This window comes from Haemorhous mexicanus, chromosome 10 (genome assembly GCF_027477595.1).
Source record: "Haemorhous mexicanus isolate bHaeMex1 chromosome 10, bHaeMex1.pri, whole genome shotgun sequence".
Lineage (NCBI taxonomy): Eukaryota > Metazoa > Chordata > Aves > Passeriformes > Fringillidae > Haemorhous > Haemorhous mexicanus.
Window position 1 is genome coordinate 21,164,998 of NC_082350.1, and position 17,242 is coordinate 21,182,239.

At 38.3% G+C, this 17,242-nt stretch overlaps 1 protein-coding gene across 1 annotated transcript in view; it reads right to left on the reverse strand.

Moving 5' to 3' along the window:
• The window catches only part of NAALADL2 (N-acetylated alpha-linked acidic dipeptidase like 2), a 381,205-nt gene extending 366,708 nt beyond the window's left edge, over window positions 1-14,497 (reverse strand). The window contains exon 1 of the mRNA XM_059855754.1: window positions 14,449-14,497. The gene's annotated coding sequence lies outside the window, so the exon portion shown is untranslated. The remainder of the gene's footprint in view (window positions 1-14,448) is intronic.
• Window positions 14,498-17,242: the final 2,745 nt, after the last annotated feature.

The window sequence follows — 17,242 nt, forward strand, 5'->3', positions numbered from 1 at the left end:
AACATTGTTTTCTGTGAGGGTGGGGAGGCCCTGGCACAGGGTGCCCAGACAAGCTGCTCCATCCCCCAGAAGTGTCCAAGGCCAGTTTTGACAGGGCTTGGAGCAACCTGGGATGGTGGAAGGTGCACCAAGTTGTGCCATCACAAAATGAATATCATGAATTTGCAGAATTAAGGCCCAGGGAGCAGAAGGAGATAAAATTAGAAATGAATAAGAGAAAATTAGAATGACTATGAGATGACAGTGCATACAGTAAAGGCAGATGCTTTCTAATTCACAGCTGAAAGAGCTTTACAAGTGAGCAGCTAACCTACTTAATGGGTGCTCAAAGGACCTAAAAAAGCCAGCACAGACAGCATTAAATTTCATTAACTCACATTTTCAAAAAAGTTCTGTCACTATACAGGCAGCAAATCATGTTTTGAATGCAGTTAATCAGCCATGCAGTGAGAACTGAGAGGGACAGCCACAAAAAATAAATGCAAGTATTTCAAAAGCATTTCTTTATATTGCTAGTTTGGAAAAGGACCTATGCTTAAATTCTGCTCACTGATAAGTAAACTCCTCCCTACCCAACCAGTTAACAATATTGTTCAGCCTTCCTAAGGAGATGTTATTAACTCAGTATCAGAGACCAAGAAAGAAGATTACAACATCCTAATTACACAGATATGCATAACATCAAAGGGGCCACGATAATCACATAATTCAACAGAAAACTAAGAAGGTTAAACCACCAACACTTCAATCCAACCCAAAGTAACAAAATCAGCATGAAGTTACAAATTACAAGACATCTAAATGTAAACACCAGCCGCAGATTTTTGTCTGGTCCAAACACAGAAGTCCAAGGGCTGCTTTGTCCCACCCTACAGATCCTGTCACTGACTCTGCTCAGCCCAGCACAGACAGGAACGGGGCTCAGGGGGAGCTTGCCTCAGCACTTGCCTGCAAGGTCCCCCAGCAAACAGCACCAGGAAAGATATGAGTCTGAATCACTCCTCTGTGTCCCACATCCTATCCCAAATCTCACAAATTCATAATTACTACAGCATCAGGAGACAAGAGTAAGAAGGAATAGGTTACCTGTGAAATGAGAAAGTGGTAACTAAAGCAAGTAATTTCTTCCACTTTTCAATATCCTAGTGATTTCTGAGCTTTAATCAGCCATTTCCTCGCCTAAAATCTGCTACCCACCAAAAGACATGCTTTAGAAAGGAATTTTTAATACCCTGTGAGACCAAAGTGATACATTTTAGCCCATTTCTTCTTAATAAATGCAATGATTTTAATCAAATTTGTTCGGAGGACAGATGATTAGTTAAAGAAGAGAAGTAACTGGAACATTAAATTAAGGTATCATTGGGAATTAAAAATTTAATTTTCTGTTATTATCAGTGGTATATTACGAATAAAGAACATAGAATATGCAATTAATATGCAACACAATATGAACAGCATTTGAGAAAAATGAATTAGATATGTAGGACAAAAAGGGATGAATTCTTAAACCAAATTCAATTTGCTTTACTCTGTTCAATCTTCCTACGGGTCCCTGTTTAAATATTTCCAGGTATGGGAAGAGTCACCACTAAATTCTGATGTATTTTAAGGGGATCAGGGTTCATGACAGGTAACCCAGTATATTTCCCACACAAATCAAGGCATTACTTCTGTAAACTTGCTTTTGAGCAGATAGCTGCTTCCCACATGGAGCTCCATGGAAAGGAAATGGACAAAGACCAGCAGGTTTTAAACCAAACAGCAGAACTATGCCATTAATTAAAAAGTTAAAAGAGTCTTAAAACATAATCTAAACTCCCAGGTTATCTAAGGTTAAACTGCATTATTCAGGGTTACTAACCAATGCACAAAATTACATTTTCCTAGGTCACTCCCTGTTGTGGGTGTGGGTATTTTGAGGGAGAAGAGAAGCAGCAATGTCCTCTCAGACAAGCAGTACCTTTCTCCAGCATCAACAAAGAGGAATAGGGAAAATATCCAGAAAGTAAGACAAATACTCCCCATTTTAAAGAATATCCATGTGATTTAAAGGCATTTGCATTTACACTTACATAAAAATTATTTCTTCCTGATCAAGACAACTGAGACACTCAGAATTTTCTTGATTTCAGCATTTTTTGTGTAACTCTAATATTGTTAAGGATCTAATTAAGTTTTCCTTAGCTAAGGCTGATTACCACATAGGTTCTGAATTCACAGGGATTTGAAACTTCAGAAAATAAGCAGCCAATATAAAGAAAGGCTCCTCTTACTGCCACTTGACTCCACTCAGGTGCAACAATTCATAAAACAAACCAAGTGCAGGTGTGCCCACAGGCACACTCAGGCTTTGTGGTGTGTGTTTGGGAGCCTGTTTTCAGATTCCTCAACCTTCCTTTTCCTATCCCATCAATTTTCCTCCTCCCCAGGCAACCAGATTATTTAAGCACACTGGAGCTCAAGCAAAAACCGTATACATGGAGTCCTGTTTTGTATATTAAATATGGATGGAAGGACACAGAGAGTCCCTCAGTTCTGCAAATCTCATAGAACTGCAACAGCCAACTTTATGTATGTGTTGAAGTTAAAAAAGGTTGGGGTTTTTTTGTTCAGTAAGATAAACTAACGTTACTTTATGCTTCCATGAAGCCAGCAATTTTTTCATCAGTTTATTCTAAAAAAAATCTAATTGCATAAATTGACAATTATCTGCTTACTCCATGTTATCTATTGACAACACCTCATTTCTAACAAGCCCTGCTTCGTGGTTTTTCAAATACAACCCTCTTCCTTTTTGACAACCAGCATTTTAGAGGTCAACTGTGATCACCCAGACTGACCTTCTACATTGCACAGGCCAAAGAATTAAACTCAGCAATTTCTTCACTGAGCTCACGTGCATCTGGCTGAGCTAGATCACATCTCTCAGAGTGATATACAAACTTCATTTTAATATTCAAACCAAAAGCAAATTATAAACTGCTTAATTACTGGTTTGGATCTGTCTAAAGCTGTCACCATCAGACTCACAAAACTAGTGAACATATTTATTCCATGCACTTAATATATGGCTTGAATTTCTAACTTATCCCTAAATTCCAAGCATTTGGTAAATCCTCTCAATTTCAAAAGACAATTACTTGATATCGGTTCTGAGGCAAAAAACTGGCCCCAACTTTTCTTCCATGCAAAAGGAAACTTGGCTAAACACAGCTGTCAAAGAAGTTCTGGAAACTGACTAAATTATCCCCAAAGAAATAATGTACAGCAAAAGCAACAAGTGTTGAATACTACTCAATGCCAAATATATACTGGGAGATTATCCTTAGGAGTTCTGCTGCAGTTCAGAGATCAATAATTTTGAACTTAAGCTTGTCAAGTCACAGCATTGCATCTCATCCATCAGTTTTGAGTGGTAACAGAGAAGATGCAATGTCAAGAGTCTTGTCAAGAGTTTTCATGGGGGGGCTGTGAAGTACTTTTTTCAGAGATCAGCTAGAGTACGTACCCAAATACTTTCCTTTTCTTAAAAAAAGGAAAAAAATGGTAAAATTCCAAGTGTGGGGACTGGGGTTTGTCTGAAGTTACAAAATCAGTTGCACATTCTGAAATCAAAGTACAGACCCTGTACTGAGGGCACACAAGCACACAGCTGGGACACCAAAGGTGCTTAAAGACCAACCAGTTTTTGGAACCAAGGTGACACTGCCCTGGTACAGTCAGAATTACTTACAGGGTTATATTCATTAACTTCCAGCACAGCAGCTTCGGACAATTCCCTGTTTCACAGCTCTCAGGGAGAGCCACATCTCTCTGTAAATTCTCATCTTCTTCCTCACGGTCAGAGATGATTTAACCAAGCATGAGAGCAAGAGGCCAACACAATACTTAAATCATATTACCAAAAGTCTTTCTTGGATCAGAAAACCTAAGTTAACATTCAAAGGAAGTCCTTAACAAAAGAATTGAGCTGGAAATATGTCCTTTATTTTGCTCTTAGCCTGATATCTTCTTCCAAAAAAAAAAAAAAAGACTCCTCTTTTTCATTACGTTATTGGCATCAACATGTTTCTGTATGCTATTCTCTGCAGGAATTCTTGGGTTAAGTAATACTTTACTCCTCCTCAGAAAAGATAAATAGTTCTGATTTTTTTGATACACTGTAGAAACATTTTATTGAGGAAATGAGACGGCTCTGAAAACTTCAAAAGCAAATTTCAAGGCATAAAGCTTTTATTATTTTAAAGTATTCTGCAATAATTTGCCTTTACCTTATCCCTTAGTTCATTACTGCAATTATTTTAGATGATCAAGTTTAAGAGAAAAAAAAAGCAGTACAGTAAAACTGAAAGCAAAAGACAGCAAAATATTTTCAGTGATTTCAACTCTGCTTTTGAAATTCATATGCACATATGATTTGGTAACCTGAGAGCAAAAAGAGAAACAGCAGATTAAGAATATTTTTCCAGGTGAAGCACATTTCAAGGACTAATAAGTATCTTTTGAGATAATTATTCACCACTTAACTTTTTTAATTCTTTACTCCTATAGAGAGCTATAAAGCAGCATGGTGTTTTTAACTGATTAGACAAAGTTATCTGCTTACTCAGCCTAAACAGAGTTTCAAACTTTTGCTAAATCCAGCTCTTAGAACTCAAGGCCCGTCAGATAAAATATACTGAATACATTATGGTTTGAGAATAAGCCCATACATGGACACTATTTATTTTAAAGTACTGAAAAGACTATTAATTGGTGTTGCATTTGCAGTACAGGTGTGCTGCTAGAATGCAAACAAGCAGAGATTATGCAGAACGAAGGACAGGCAGTGATTTTGAAATGATAATTAGAAACACAAGGGATAGAGGGAAAAAATGAATGTGCTGATTGTGAGAAAAAGAGAAACCTCCCAGAGCAAAGCATCCAGAATAACACTCCCAGTAAAGCCAGAGAGATGCTGTTGGCAGAATCAAGTGTGCACCTCTCCAGAATTCCTGGGCTGGGCACTGCCCATCAGGCCACCTTTCTACAAAACAGCCTCACCACGTCCATCACACACCAGCTGCATCTCCCACAGAAATCTCCCCAAAGTTCTGTCACGGCAAAGCAACAACAAATAAAGCAACAGCTTCATTCAAATGAACTGTGCAACTCCCATTACGTTAGAGCTGTAAGTTAATTAACACTCAGAGCAGCAATATCAGCACATTTGCTAGGTGGACTTTTGTGGAAGATGAAAACCAAAACCTTAATTTGAATGTTTCAGACGCAAGAGATACTATTTACTAACAGTTTGCTTCTACAGTTCACTTCTATTGAACTTCAAAGCCACAAAAGTTTTGACACAAAATTTCAATTTTTCTCATATCTTCCATGTTCCTTCTATTGAGATGCTGATTTATTCTTGCAAGTTACAGTTCTCACAGCTGTCCATTGTCAGACACCAATAACCTGATTCCAGATTTTCAAGTGTGTGTGAATGGAGAACATGGAGACTGTAACTCAAAGGGATTTCTCAAAAAATTCTATGTCAGTCTGGGAAAGCATTGATTTGCTCAAGTTCAAGCATGCTGTCCACTACATACCCAGTACCAAGCTCCTCAAAACAACAAACAAAAGAACTGCTACTTATCGATGGGAATTTCAGAAGCAAAAAGCTCTGCAAAACCATTACTGCTGATTCTATATGGGAGGCATTCACAAATTCTGATAAAAGATTATAACAGAACAAACACTGCATGGATTAACAAACATTCCAGATTACAAAAAAAAAAAAAAAAAAAAAAAAAAAAAAAAAAAAAAAAAAAAAAAAAAAAAAAACATTTGAAACACTCAAGAATTACTTAATTACTTATTTCACTTCAAATCCTAAACCACCACTGTTGTGACTCCATCAGGTACATTCATGGGGGCAAGGACAGAAAATCTCACACCACGAGTGGCTTCAATGGCTTAGTAAACCTCAGCTTGCCATTAAATGAAGACCAAGAACGTAGCACCATTTGACTGCTCTTTTAGCTCAGTGGTCATTTTGAACTTACCATGTCAAACTCTAACACAGGCAGCCCAGAGAAGGTTCACAGGGCCCTTCCCACAGGAGGTAAGAAGACCTGATTTCCATTCCACAGCATTTGCAGCATAAATTGATCTCCACACCACAAGGCACCGAAGATGATGCATCAAGGACAAATGTAAACTAAGCAACTTTGGAGTGTTTTATGTTGCTACCTATTTTTCAGGTTAATACGAGATCTTTACACTGGTACATTACTGTGTCTGAGGCCAGTGGAGTTATACTGCAGTTTCTTTACCAGATTGCATTATATTTCTTCACAGTTCCTATCTACTTTCAAATTTAAGCAAACCCCAGGGAACGCAGCCGTTCCGTATTTTGTTGATAGGTTTGCTGCTCTACCCCCATCTCTCTCAAGAGAGCTTGTTAGGTGTAATACCTCTAAGAAAAAGGTTTAAGCAACATTTTGTTCCAAATCCTGAGAAAAGTAAAAATAATTTTAACTATATTCTCATTTCCATGCCAGGCCATCTTCTTTACTATGACATCCAACTACATTCTGCACGGCAACAAATTTTGAGAAACAAATGAAAAAACATCCCCGCCTCCTGAAGCTAGGAAGGCAGTTTTATGTATCCAGCAGTAGGTATCTGAAATGCCTATCATAAAAATACTATAAAAACAGTTGAACAGGTATTTCTTGGAGCAAAGAAAGGCGAGAGAAGAGTCTGCAGTATAACCTGAAGACAAGTCTTCACAGCTGCATTTGTCAAGCTTCAGCTGATTCTGAATATATCCATTCAGTATAGGAAAAACCAAATGAGAACCAGGAAAAAGAAAAGATGTCAGGCTGCTTCTGTTGGGTTGAAGGAACTAATACCACTATGAAAGCTATCAAAGAAGGTGATCTCACTTCTTTTGCAAATGTATTCCTACAAACATTGCAAAACCATCCAACTATTCACAAGTTTATTGCAAAGTGCCACATCCCCTGTCAGCTGCCATGTCTGCCAGAGGCTTCAGTTCTGCCCCAGCCTTTGTTTTATTTCTACTCATATCTCAACATGTACCTGTGAGACAGATTTTTCAGATTTTTAAGAGGAAGACAACTAATGGATAAATGAAGATATGAGCATAGAAAATTTAAAAAAAAAAAAAAAGTCCACAAAGGAATGGAAGGTGTTTACTGCTTTCACTGAAAAGAGGGAAAAAAAATACAGGTCATTTTGGTTTTTTGGCACATTTGTAAATGAGGGAATGCAGAGAAGCGTCAACTTATGCCTTAAAAGAAAAAGTTCTACAGTGATTCACCAACGAAATTGTCTTTCACACAAAGCAAACTGTGCTCATGAAATTATATTTCCAAAACACAGTCTATCATGTCTGAATGATAGCCACCATATAGCTGTTGACTGAAACAGTGATAGTTCTACCTAAGATAAAGGATAGTTATCCAAAAAAATGTCATATTTTGTAAAAATAACAGCTAATACACAACTTGTAGTAAATATTACTCAGTGAACTCACAACAAATCCAAAAGGTCTGCAGTGACAAAGTCAGCGACTCCCGGGGCAGTGTTTGAGGACATCAAGCACAGCTGGTTTTTACAGGTGGACTTGGAGGAGTCAAGGTGAAAACAATGGGAAACCAAAAAATGGGAATCCAGCTTCCCAAAAAGCTGGACCTGCCCACCTTCAAACCCCTCCATCCTGTCTCTAAACAGTGCCCTCAAAGCTGAGGCTTGCCAGTTCCATTTCCAATAGCTTCTGTCCCCAGTTGACACTCACTCTCCCTTGCTGAAGCTGAAACCTCTGTTACTGTAATTACAACATCATTTATTTCCCGTGCAGGTGTTTTGTTAGGGGAGGGGAGCTAGGATGATGTTTTTTAATCAAAAACTGTTCCATTTCTTGGTTCTGGCTTCAGCTTTTAAAGAGAATAAAACCACTGCAAAACATTTATCTCTGTGGAGATGAGCTCTCTTCCCTAACACACTGAGACGCCTCGGAGCACCAAAAGTGTTCATCCGAGGATGGTGAAACATTTTCTTTTGAGCAGTTCTGTATCCATGCATACAAACTCAATCTCCAGCAGGTGAGATTCATAATGTTGCTGAAATCCATCAGAGCCTTGTCATCCACATCACCAGGACAGGGTGGTTTATTCATAGAGGGAGAGCTATATTCTTTCTAAGAAAATATTAAAAACCCCCTAACAATGGACAATATGGCACATAAAGGAGTCTCTTTTATGTAAGCAGGTGGAACAGCTCGATTTCCTGATCGCTGATCAGTATTGCTGATCACATTTAAATGTCACTGCAGCCTAGCATTTGTGCTTGATCCTGCTTCCATTAAAACAAATGTCAGAACTCCCAAGAAGATTACCTCCTTCATAGGCCTTAAGGCTATATGAAACACTCTTTCTAAACTCTATAATTAGAACAGCATAGTCCTAAAGAATTATTAAGTATACTGAGAATACCACGAGGATGCTAAATATTGCATCTCTGCCCTGAACTACAGCAGGATGTGAAGCATCTATTGCAGCTTCTGTATTTTCTTTTATTTTTCAATAATCATGTGAGAATTAGTGATCTATACCATCACTGAAAATTTGATTTTGCACACTGGATATTTAGCAACCAAGAAACAGTGATTATGCTCCCTTGCTTGCAACTAAAGTCTCCCTTCACGTGCCATACAAGAGAGTCATTGGTTCTAATTTGGACATATGGAACCACTCATGCCTTTCTTTGTGCTAAGGCATGCAGCCTCCACAAAGTCACTGAATTATTGACCTGAGTGAAATAGTCAAGGCAGGCCTTAAAGTCAATGCTTCCTTAATTACACTTCTGAATTTTTGCTGTACATTTCCAAAGCCTCTGCCATAGCAAACTAGACCTCAATGTCTTGTTTCTTTAAGAAAAGGGCTTTATTTTGGGATATGGCAGCAAGGGCCACTTCCAGCACTGCACCTGAAAACATAAGTACAGGAAGGATTAATGCTGAGTACAAAATGAAACACAGCAGAAACAAACAAGTCTGGTGAGCTGGAAAGAACCTCTCAATTGCAACACACTTCCCAGCACAATCAGAAACATGCTCTACAGGGGAATAATAAAAAGATGGTTAAAACAATGTCCTTGTGGGTTTTGGAATTCCTGCTGTAAGCAGGGCAACGTATCAGCTTAGAAGGGCTACACACAGAATCTTTTCTGATCAAACCCATTACGAGTTTCCAGTCTTCCCCCATCTGAGCAGCGCATGGTCAGTGTCCCTCCCCTTCCAGCCAACACAAGCCTCTATTACAAACTCATGCTTAGAGCATTGGTCAGTTAACAAACAAAAATAAAAATCAAAGAAAAGCCCAATTAAGGCTAATTTGTAACACACTCACTACACAAACTCAGCCCTTCACCCACTGCTGGGAAAAAGAAAACTGCACAAAATTCTCATTCTTTGCATTTACAGTATGCAGCCATTGCTAGATTCATTTACACCAGCTGCAAAAACTCATCACCTGCAACAAGAGATTCTTCTTGTGCTGGCAGAAACCTTCTGATAGACTTCAGTCCTCACAGAAGACAAATAATTTACATGCAGTTTTCTTCAAGGCAAAGTACATAGCATTCCATGTTGATTTTTAATTTTAAGATAAATACTTTCACTTCCAGTTAGCTACAAGCAAAAATCACTAAAAGCATGAGCCTTTTACGAGTTTTGTAAAACAAACACGCTCCTCTAGAAAAACTGTTCTTTGTTTTACAGATGATTTCATAATTCAGTGGCATCTCCATGGCCAGTCATGCACTACTGCAGTCAGAAAAGATGAATTCATCTCTCTAAGGAATTAATACAATACTGAAGGATCATGTTATGGTCTTCTAATTACTTTATGGCACCCTACAGAGAGAATCAACTTTGAACAGCAACACATTTCTGTTGATGAAAACATTGCTCCACTTATGTACCATTTAAATACGGCGTGTCAGGCTGTCTCAATCTACCTCCTGCATGCGAGCCAAGCTTCTACAAATGCTAAAAATCTTAATTATTACACTTAATTCAAGAACATTAAGCCAAATTCTTCCCCAAAACAGAAGAAAATAAGGGAATACCCCTAACAACAGATGGTGGGGGATGGAAGGCTGCATTTGTTTCCTTTATATGAAGACATTGTGCAAAACCAACACTCTACTGGAGGCCACTGTCACTGCTGATAAGTTTGCATAACCTGTTTCTAGAGCTACAGAAGACACATAGGAATTGCAATTAGCACCCATAAATTCTAGCTACAACTCTGAAAAATGCCCAAGGACATACTTATCAAATAGAGCCAATACTATTAACACAATGGCAATTCATTGATTTTTCCTTACAGTAATTCCAATCTATAGGCAGGCATATGAACTTGGAAACCTATTCTGAATAGGATTTCAAACACTTTTGTTCTAGGAAATGTTAAAAAAAAGAAAAATCAAACCAAACCACCAACCCCAGCTGTAATTATCATTAATTGTTGCTGAAGCAAGTACTACAGTTTCAAAGTTTCAAAAGTTTTCATGCAGTTTCAAATGGCATTAGGTCCTGCAAATCTTCTTCTGTGCTGAAACATTCCCAAGACGCTGTTGCTAAAAAAATGACCCCAGGAAATGTAGCTAAAGGTATTTCCTTGTCCCCCCCCCAAATAGACTATGCAGAGATGATCAAACCACATGCATTTCAAGTCAGGTTTTGACCAAAAACTCAGGTTTCTAGGGTTCAGCATGAGAGCTTCATCCCCTGCCTTTGCTCTGCTGAGTTGGCAGCAATTGAACCATTTCACCGTTAAGCTGCTCCATGGTATGTTCCTGTATGGTCTCAGTGATTTTCTGATGGTTAATCTCAGACCATCGTTAACACGTTACAGCTACAGGCAGTCGTGAGAGAATGATCAATTAAGAACATGATTAGCAATTTTCTTTGCCTTGTCCAACCCCCTCAAATTAAGTGGTTCAGGCTTGACCATTGTGCCACAATAAAAACGAGTAAAACACATTAAAGCTCATTATTCCTGTTTGAATAGCAAATTACCTAAAACCAACTCATTCAGCCACGGCAATGAGGAGCTGCAAATTGTTTGTTAGCATTGTCTTCTCCACATGTCCTTTATGCTCTGAGTTCCATTACATCACTTGCAATTTATAAAGCAACAACACAAAACACTTCAGAGGCCACCAGTTGGATAATAAGTGTTTTGTAACAGTTAAAAGGGGGCAGCAGCACAGAGCAGAGCTCAGATACAAAGAGGTGAGGACCGATTTGTTTGTTGTATGAGTGACCTCTCCAAAGTCAGTGGAATAATATGGAATTTAATTTAAAAAATAACATGGTGCAAAAGCTGGACTGGTTCAAACTAGGAACTATCTTCAGGATTTTTTAAGTCAATCTTCTAAAAGCGAAATTGTAATAACTTAATTGACAAACTCATGAATAATAACTCCTCCAAATCTTATCTTTCCCTATTTGGTTATCATCCCTTACTTCCCTCACCCTCTCTTCTTCATCAATTATTTTTTCTTCATATACAGAAAAGCTGTCTTATTCCACAAGAAGTTGTGTATCTGGGGACTGGAAAGGGTCTGTGATTCACCCTGCTGACATCAGACCAGCATCCCAAGACTTAGAAAGACACCTTTATTAAATTAAAAAGGAAGAGAGACATCCGTGTATGAAGATACAGTGAAAAAATAGCCTGAGTCCAGGAGCTGAACAACTGTCAGCACGAACAGCAGAGTCTCATTACTGGGGGAGCATTGGGGAACAGGATGGCCACCATCCTCAGAAATTAAATTTTAATAGATCCAACATTTTAATTTGCGGTTTAAAAACAGAAACTGACGCAGAAAGATACAGCTCTCAGAGCACCTCCCTGCTCCCTTCCTCCTGGCTGAAAAGAAGCTTACAGGAAACCTGTATCAGCAGCCCAGGACTGCCCTTGGTTCCCTTCCATGAAGGGTTCTCCTTGGAACAAATGCTCTGTGTCCCTTTGGCTCCTCCTAGGCTCACTCCCAGCCTGCAAGTTTCTTACTGAACTGAACAAGCAGTGGTGGTGTTCACATATCTCTCCTTTATTTTATCTCTTTTTGCTATGTGCTGGATGGAGATCTTAGACAATCTCCCACTAAAGTTACTTTCTAACTCATGGCAATGTTGCCAGCCATGACATTTCATCCATTGCTTGTAGGGACACCCAGCACTCGAGTGCAATCTCATATGAGATTCAGACAAATATATGCAAATAATTCCCATATATGCCAACAGCTGGGGCACAGATATTTACATCTGCACCATGGATCAGAGTATGCTCAGCTCTCTCAAAAGCTGGGAAAAGCTGGGAAAAGCTGGGACACATCAACATCAGTAACATGATCAAATGTGCCTGAGTGAATATCTGGTGAGTGGAAGTCTAAGCTTCTGCAAATTTGCCAAGTCATATTTAAACATTTTTGTTCCAAGGCATTTTGAGAGAGTTCTGGATCGGCCTCTGTAGCACTGCTTTACTGCTAAAGTGTATGCTTTATTTAGATGTGAAATACTACAAATTTTCATTTAGATTTACCTCAAAACAATATACTAAGTCAAATGAGAGGGGAATGAATAGAGCTGATAATGATGAGTTCTTTATTTTCCTTCTAGTTTTCCTTCCTTCCATCTCTGTTTACAGTAATATTAATTAATTGCACGAATATAACAACCTTGAACTGTCTAGTTCATTCCTTGAGACTGTGTCATCATCTTCCACACTGCCAGAACTCATTTTCTGCCTTTATAGATTCATATCTTAGATTTTTTTTTAATTTTTCTAATACTAATAGAAGCACAGCAAGGTTGGGCAGCCCACTGCTCACAGCACAGTATTAGAGACTGTCCTAGAGAGCTGTACCACAAACTACCATGTAAACAAAACTGTCCCAAAGCAGAAATCAAGGGTGTTCTTTGTAAATTCCAGTTAACAAGTTTTGATTTCTAGTAAAAGAAGAGGAAATTCAACAGTAATTCAAATATTCATTTAAAATTTTCTTTCAGAACAATTAAACACGTTTAATTCTAATTAAGCAAAAGGTATATCAGAACAGCAAAAACCAGGTATGAAATATAACGCATTCAAAATGCTTAAACAGCTGACAAATATGCATACAGCAATGCAAGCAGGGTTCTGCAGTGCTAAAGTAGAGCCCATCATGCTACATTAAAATCCCAGGGGAAAGAGGGAAAGAAGCAAAACCTGCACGCAGGGCAGGTGACACCACAAATCATTCTTGTTTTTCTTACAGAATCCAATACTTCCCAACTTCTTAGGAGTTTCTGGAGTACAAAAGTGACAGCAAAGTGATTTTCTTCAGGTCTCTTGTTTTTAAGAATCTGGCAACAGTGATAAAATGCAGCAAGTTTTTCTTTCATATACTATGAAAAAAACATGCATTGAAAGAGTGATTTTTGGCCATTTGCCAGATTGCAAAATACATGTGAACTGTTGTTGAAGAATCCCTCTAGAAATACAAAACCATCACAAACCAAGTACTTCTATATGGTGTGAGTTTGTTGAAGTTAGTGGAAAGGGGTAATCTCTTGTCCTATTACTATTTGCAGCTTACACTTCCTGGACATTGCAGAAAAAGCAAGGACAAAATTTACTCTTTAATGTAGCACTAGGTCCGTCTTCAGAAATCTTCAACTCCAATTTAAAAGGTCACGGGTATTTTTCTGGATGTTAATGAAGTTTCGTTCACAGCAATTTTAGTAAAACACTGTATTTTTGATTGCAATCTCAAATACTGAAGCTCAAGGAAAAAATAACTGAGTTTTTTTAAATGCAGTTGTAGTTTAGGCACTTCATTTCTAAACCAACTCAACTATTTCTTACAATGACTTTTCAACAGATATCCCATCTTATGGTAACACTTTTGCATTAAAGGAGATAGACTGATATTGCACATTATTTCACTTATCCAGCCAGCAAGCACATAAGAAAAACAACCTTTTGATCTCCTCACAAGCAGGAAAAGGCACTATAACCATCTAACATACAGTGAAAGAGTGAGAAATTATAAACATGGAAGAAAATAACACTATCAACCTTAGAAGTACATATTCTTTAGAAACAAGCAAAACCACATAGCTATTCATATTTTATACTACTACCATGGCACACAACATTTTGCAAAGTAATTACCATAATGTGCAAATACTTCTATACGAGAAACTACAAAATAAATCTGGTTTTTAGTGGTATTTTCAAGCGTGGATTGTATTATGCAGCCTCTATACACACTCATAAGGTAATTGGTAAGAACTTCTAGGATTTTACCCTTCATAGCCACTGAAAAGCCAATGTTATTTAACTGCTGCACAAATGTTAATAAAAAGTCATAATCCAGGGAGCTTACCCCGGGTCAACAGAAGGAATCCAAGAACCAAAGTTATTTCCAAAGTCCAGACAAGAGATCTGAAAGAGAGAATAACAAAGAGTTTGTGACAAAGCTGACACGGAGTCCTCTGAAAGGAGCAAAATCAATTGTGACATTTTTCATTTATTTGTAAATGCCTCTTTGGCAGTATGCTCACTCCAAACGACAGCTGACTCTTATAGAAAAGGGGAGGTGATGGTAAAATAGAGGAATCCTGACAGTTGCTTTAATGAGATTCTGCATTAGGATCACTCCACCACTTTCCCTCAACAAGGACTGTGCCCTTCACTTTCAATCTTATATTCTCCAATTTGGAAAGCATTAATCCTATGAAAAACTCAACTCAGCCTCCTCTAATCACAGTCACAGTTCTTCTTTCCACCTCCATCACCATCTCACTGACATTTCTGTATGGAGTCCACTCACAATTTAAAATACATATAATTAGCATAGAGCAAATTAAACTTCAACCTCATAGCTTTACTTTAATCAAAGTCTAGTTGCAGTGTGTGCGGTGAGGACAAGAATCTTGAAACAGACCTCTGTTGATATCAGGACTGCAAACTCACAGAGCTTTCCTTCCAGCTCTAGGAATTATGCTGCTGGAAGTGCTCAATGCAGCAAACTCTGATGCTCACATTTTCTTTATTACAAAAATAAACAGGGAAATCTGTAACATGACAGGGAACTTGCCTTCCAAATATGGAAAGAATAATCATCCTGGGAGCAGAAGCAGATAAGGAATTTTAGTAACTGTAAGAATAGGCAACATGATACCACCTATTTCAGGATCGGCTTGAGGATCCAGTGCTTGAGCACACTTATTCTGGCACAACTCTTATCTGACATAATCCATTCTTATGTTTTCAAACAGTAACACATTTTCTGTTGTTCAAACTCGTTTTCTAGTGTTGAATCACATATCTTTCAATGAAACTAGATGACAGCACTGAATAGATCACGGTAGCCTCAGGCTGCACTGAAATTAGTATTTTATCCTCTGTTAATATCAGTAAATCATTTGTATTACAAGGATAAGGTTCTGTAAGAAAAACAAACCCACAAAAAACCCATACAGGCATTGCTACAAGAAGTCTGAAATCCAGCTCTTTTGCATGCTTGAGCATCTTCAGAAAGATGAAGCTGGTGAAGGCACAGAGAATAAGTCCTTTGAGGGGCAGCTGAGGGAGCTGAGAGTGTTCAACCAGGAGAAAAAGAATCTCATCATGCTCTACAACCACCTGAAAGGAAGTTGGGGCCAGGTGGGGTTGGTCTCGCAAGCAAAAAGACAAGAGGAAGCTGCCAGAAGCTGTGCCAAATTTTTGTATTAGGACAAATTTTTTCACTGGAAGGTATGTCAGACCCTGGTACACCCAGGCTGAATCCCCATGGCCAGAGGTATTTACAAGATGTGGCACTGGGGGACATGGGCTTGTGGAGGTGCTGGGAAGTGCTGGGTTAATGGTTGGACTCAATGATCTGATTCTAGGCAAACACGCTTGATTTGAAAAAACTAAACCATCTGCTGTCATACTGATCAGAAAACAATTCCATTTCACCTCTGGATGAAAGCTGGCTAGTAAATCCTGCTTGGGAAGTTTGCAATTAATTACTCTGTACCATAATCTGCTAGACAATATACAACGTAAACATTGACTAAAGATCCTTTATTTCCTGAAAGAAGAGAGAGATGGATCTTCATGAGGTACAGAGCAGTTTGCTTGACAGCCTTCAGAGAACCAGGGGAGTAAGCCACAGCTCAGAAAAACTTCCATTTTTTGTTAAATTATTCTGTTAAAAAAACCACCCAAAACCTTTTGAGAGTATTATGGAGGTTTCCAGAAGAAACCTTTTTGGCACCTTCAATTTGAGGATGCAGACTAATGGTCTAACTTTGAAACATTTTACAAAATTTTTCCTGGTATATAAGATGTTTAAGAGTCTCAACTGATGGAATCAAGGACTGAGATTCACTTTCAGTATCAGCATTTTTTTCCTCAGAGATTCACTCTTTGCTGAAACTCTTTTAAATTAGCGTAACAAAGCCCAGCGCAACATTACATCACCTCCCAAGCATATCAGTCTCAGTTACCTAAGAGAAAATAGAGTACACTTCAAAACAAATTCTCTGGAAGTTTCTTCTGATATCAGATCTCTTAAGTTAAACGACCCTTCATATTTCATTTCTAAAAATACACAGTTACTCCTAGTAACCTTTCCCAGTTGGATGGAAAGCAGGAAAAGCCAGATTCTGGCCTCTGCACTGGTAAGGGAGTACCAATGAAAAATAATGAAGTCGGCACACATTTGGAAAAAAAATTATTATTTAGCTCCAAGGAAGGTTGCTTTGTAATTCAGGTGATCTGGAGGCACAGCAGAGCAATAATGACTAACATCACATACTAGAGGGAGTATAAATTTTAATGATATCGCTCATAAAACTCACATTTTAAAGGTTACAAAACAGAAACAAGCTTACAAAGAAAACACATAAATCATTCAAGGTGTCAGGTTCCTATTCCTTAGCTATTTTAAGAGCTAACGGCCTGTCCATCACTAAATAAACTGGAATTTGCTATACTCATTTATGCAGGACTGAAAAGGGAATGTACACTAGAGTTCATCAACCATTCACCCCTACAGACTCTATTCTTAACAACACAATAGCAACAGCCATGTGTGACTTCACTGATTTATTCATTACTCGGCAAAATTAAAGAAAAACACTTGACCAAATTCACCTACATCTAGACAAGATCACAACAACACATAA